The following is a 5,383-nucleotide window of genomic DNA, read 5'->3' on the forward strand; positions in this document are numbered from 1 at the left end:
GCGGCTGGGGAATCCGTAGATTAAGAAGAACTTTTCCCAGAGCACTCTGGCAACTTGCTTTGCTGACTGATTGGGTGTGGGGATGGCACTGGCAAACTTAGTGAAGTGGTCTAGAATCACTAAAATGTCCTGCTTCTTCCCCTTGGACTCGATAGTGAGAAAATCTATGCTGAGCAGCTCAAGGGGGTAGCTGGTGGTGATGGTTTGCATCGGTGCTTTGTGGGCAGGCGCGCCTCGTTTCACACATCGTGCGCACTTCTTGACGACGTTTTCTATGTCTCTCGCCATGAAGGGCCAGAAAAAACGCAGTCGAGCCTGTTGGAGCGCTCCCTCTGCATTGATGTGGTACAGATCTTCATGCACCCCCTGGATTGCCTGCTTGCGAGAAGCGCGGGGGACAACGAGCTGCAAATGAGTGACGGTGTTGTCATCTAGCATGACCTTCCGGTACAGGATGTCGTTGTGCAGTGCCAACTTGGGGCGCTCACGGAGGAGAACTTTGAGCTCCTGGTTTCCTGCCACAGTCGGGGTTTCCTTCTTGCCTTCGAGAATCTCAATGATTACACGCAGGTTCGGGTCTGCCCACTGAAGCTCTCGCCACTGTTGCGGAGTTACTGTCTCACCCTTCTTAGCTGGGTCCAGAATTCCATCAGGGATAAGGCTGGGGTCCTTCACGAGAAGTTCAGCTGCAGGAATGAGACGGTCTCGATCTGTGGTCACTGTCTGGCAGTGACACCGAGCCTCGGGTACCAGCGTTCTTGCAGATATAATGGCGGTGACAGCTTCTTGACTGATCGTGTCCTCAAAGTCTCGTGCCCTCTCCCTGATGAATTCGGTCTTTTGCAGCAAGTCCAGGTACTCTGGGTCATCCTCTGGCAGCGGTTGAGGCCTGCGCGACAGCCCATCAGCGTCCGTGTGGGTTGGGCCTCTCTTGTACCGAAGCTCAAAGTCATACAAGGATAGCGAAGCAAGCCAGCGATGACTGGTGGCGTCCAGCCGGGCGTTCCTTAGGATGTAGCATAGGGGGTTGTTGTCGGTGACCACTGTCACTTTAGCCCCTATGATGGAACTTGTCGGTCATCGCCCACTTCAGCGCAAGAAACTCACGCTTATGCGCAGGGTAGTTGACCTCCGTCTTGTTCAGTCCCCTTGAAGCGTATGCGATGACCTTCGACTTCCCTCCTTGTTCTTGGTAGAGAACCGCACCCAGTCCTGTCCCACTGGCATCACAGTGTAGCTGGAAGGGCTTGGACTTGTCAGCAATCCCGAGCAGGGGCTCCGATGTCAGCTTGCTGATGATGGTGTCGAACGCCTGCTGGTGATCATCCGTCCAGAGGTGGCTGATATCAGAGGACAGGGTCAGCGTGCCCTTCTTGCCGCTTCTCTTCTGGGTGCCGCGAGGGATGTAACCAGTCGTCAGGTCATTCAAGGGTTTCGTGAGCTGTGAGAAGTTGGCGACGTGTCACCGATAATACCCTGCAAAGCCTATGAAAGCCTTTACGTCCCTCACGGTCTTGGGGGTGGGCCACGTTGTGAGCGCTTCTACTTTCTTGGGGTCAGGTTTCAGTCCCTCTCCAGAAATCAAGAACCCTAGGTGACGGACTTCCTCCACTCCAAAGACACATTTGTCCGGGTCCAGTTTCAAGTTGAACTCACGCAGCCTTTGGAGGACTTTGATCATCTTCTCCCCTAACTCCTCAAGGGTCTTTGCATGAACAAGGAGGTCGTCCAAAAAGATGATGAGGTCGATCAAGTTCATGTCCCTGAAGCATTGCTCCATGAGCCGTTGGAATGTCATGGGGGCGTTCACCATCCCAAAACTCAGTCGCTCAAACTCATACAACCCGAATGGTGTAGTGAACGCCGAGATCTTGACGCGTTCTGTGAGTGGGACTTGGTAGTACGCCTTGGAGAGATCGAGGCCACTGAAGAACTTGGACCCTCCGAGTGTCATGAAGAGGTCCTCGATTTTTGGCAAAGCATAGGAGTCCCGGATTGTCCTGCTGTTGATGCGCCTGTAATCACAGCACATCCGGAGTGCACCATTCTTCTTCCGTACAAGGACAATTGGGCTGGCAAATGGTGATGTTGAAGGCTTGATGATGTTCGCCTCCAATAACTGCTGTAGATGTTGACGCAGCTCCTCCATGTCCTGAGGTGGTACGGGACGCGGTCTCTCTCTGATTGCTGGGCCTGGTGTAAGTTCTATGTCATGCTCTATGTCAGTCCTACCCATGTTGGAGAAGTCGGCTAGGTTGAAGACATCCTGGTACTGGAGAAGTTGCGCTGTGAACTTCTCTTTCCACACTGGGTCAACCTGGTCTCCAAAACAAAGGCGGGACACAAACGCATCTGGGTCTGTAGGAGTGGCTGGTGGTTCTGGCGTTGTTGCGGTCTTCGGGCTGGCCTCCCTGAGCTGCTGCAACACGCTTGAAAAGGCATACTGATCCTGGATGGTAAACAGGTCAGCTATGATCCTACCCCCCTTAACTCTAACTGGCTCACTTGACTGATTTACTAAAGTTACCTTAACCCGTGGGAAGCTACCTGTGTGAACCTTACTACTAAGAACCTGCAAGCCCTCAGGGAGTGTACCTTCTACTGGTTCCTGTACTAAAACTTCATCCCTGTTCACCCTCACCCTCCTGACTCGCCCAGTCACCATCAACACCTCATGAGGCCCTATTGTCACCCCCCTTCCTGGCATCTTGACTGAACCTAAACGGCCCGTGGTTGGAGTTGTGGCCTCTTGGTAAGCGAAAGCAACTTCGCAACGAAAAGGGAAAGTGGCGGATGAGGACAACCTACGGAGTGTATTGGTCCCTACAATGACAGGTGTGCGTTCTGACATCTTAGTGTCAGGACATACCACTGCGTAGCTGCTAACTGTCTCTGTAGTACCCCCTACTTCCCTTGGTATTCTAATGTCTACAGCTATCACCCCTAGATACGGCACTGACTGACCCCCAGCCCCTACGATCCCTATTGCTGGGGTCAGTTGCTCTAACGTGCAGTGGTGTAAGTGTCTTCTGTAAAAAGACTCTGATAGTACAGTCACCTGGGACCCACTGTCTATCAGTCCTTTGGCTTCATGTCCCTCCACCTCCACCTGTGTCTCACAGCACGGCCCTACAACAGCCTCAAGCTTAGGGCTGGCCGCAGATCCCGCCGCAAAGTGCAGTTCAGCCAGGACATGACTGGCCTTTAATGCCACACTTCGCTTTGCTTCATTGGAGACTTGAAGCCTCACCTGCTGCGCCTCCTCACCACAGTCCACAAGTTCTGCAGCTTCCACCTTGACCCCTGTGGGTAGCCAGTCCTGGGTCCGTGGTACAACACAGACCCCCGGGCTCACCTTCGCCGACAAGCGCCCCCAGAGTTCCACTGTCCCCTGTGATGGTACTGTCACCACCATACCACAATGGAGCCTCACTGGGTGGAGCTCTGCCTTCGTCTCCAGGTGCCGAACTGCTGCCTGTAGTTCCTGTCGCTGCTGGGGAGTAGGTTGCCGGGTCTGCGCATTCCCCTTAGTGCACACCCGCCTTAGTTTAAACCCTCCACTCGACTGCGGAGGCGAGCTGATCTTGCGAGCCCATCCTCGCCGAACAGTCGACGTATCGCCTCCTCGTTGTAGGGGTTAGGGCATTGTTTGAGTGAGTGTCCCAGCTCCCCACACTGTAGGCAGTGGAAGGTGCGCTGCCCCTGCCTCCTTCCCCCTCCGGCTGGTCGCTGAGCTGGGGTCTCCACCTGGTGGGCTGCCACTGCTGAAGTCGAGGGCTGCCGGTCACGTGATCTGTGTTGGTCTTGCTCCTCCACCCGCCGCAGGTAGTGCAGCAGGTCTTTGTATCCAGGTGCTGCAGTCCCTGGTATGCCGAAGCGGGAACGCAGCTCCCTGACCAGGCTGGTGGATGCACACGCCTTGGTGAGCACCGTGTACATCCGCTGCTCATATTCTGGGAGTGGCATTGGGGACACCTCGTGCATCCTATCGAGCTGCTCGCAGATCTCCGTCAGGAGGTCGGCAGTGGTCTGTTGCTTCCCCTGCCTCTTCTGGAGCAGCTCTAGGTACAGTTCATCTGCAGATTTTGTGTCACCATACAGTTCGTCAAAGTGCTGGAAAAGTTCCGCCACCCCCGTCATGTGCTTCACTTGTGAAGCCGCAACCCCCTGGAGACTGCGCTTGAGAAAGTTCACCGGCTCTTTGATGGTAGTGTCTGTCACTGCAGCCTTTGCCTGACGTCGCCACTCAGGGTAGGTTACCTCCTCTTTGGATCGGGGAGGCAACCCTGTGAAGACACGTAGGCGAGGAAGGGGTAATGGGGCTTGCACCTCAATCACGCGCGGTGCCCCAGAGGTCAGCTCTTTCTGAAGGTCCACGGCCTCCAACTGCCTCCTCATCTCGTGGACGTCTTCCTCCAGTTTCTGCCTCGCCACCTCACTTGCCCGGAGTGCAGCCTCTCCACGCTGCCTTGCCTCCTCCTTCTCCTGCTCATCCCGCTGTCTTGCTGCAGCCTCTGTCTGGAGCGCAGTGGTCAGGGCAGCGACTTGTTCTCTTAAGGCCTGGAGTTGCTCCTCCATGGTTGGCTGCGGTGCTGGGTCCTCAACATGGTGGTCTGCCATTTCCTGGCTAGAGCTCAGTTTTAATCCTATCTAATTCTGGTGTTTCCCTCTATTATCTATATCAACCTGCCCCACATTGGGCGCCAAAATGTAGACCGCTGCTGCCTACGGGTCGGGGAACTAATGGTTGATCTGATTCATTCAAAAGAAAAGAGTCCACACGTGTCCTAAATTTATAACAGTTTATTTTTAAAAAGAACAGGAAAAAAAGAAAAAAGGAAACTAAAACCTACAACATGAGCTCTAGCCAGGAGCGAGTGCCACAACTGCAACATACAACAAAAGAAAAACATATAAGAGTTTACCACATAACAATGAACATAATGATGAGAATAACATCAATACAGGCATCAAAACAAAAGTAGTATCAAAGTGCGGTATGACCAAAAATAGGACCTGCTATACAACTAAACTTTCTTCCTTCTTCCAATCGAAAGTTATCAACATCCACAGTTAGCAAGGTCCGGTACAATCCAGCGAAAAAAATGCAATATATAAGTCCATTAAAACAAGGACTAACATTTAGACGCTACTGGTTTGTACGGGGAGGAAAAATCTCTGATCCACCCAATGTTAATCAGAATACAACCCACACCAGGGAATGTATCCTTGATACCACAGTAAGTAATGTTCTGTATCGGCATCATAACGCTTATTGATAAAACTCCTGAAATTTCTTAGAGTACTCTTCTGTTCTTTTATGTCAGTCACACGACTTTGGTCATCCCCTACACAATGTTTCTACCCATGCTGAGCTCTGCTG

This window comes from Babylonia areolata, chromosome 3 (assembly GCF_041734735.1).
Source record: "Babylonia areolata isolate BAREFJ2019XMU chromosome 3, ASM4173473v1, whole genome shotgun sequence".
NCBI classification, from domain to species: Eukaryota; Metazoa; Mollusca; class Gastropoda; order Neogastropoda; family Buccinidae; genus Babylonia; species Babylonia areolata.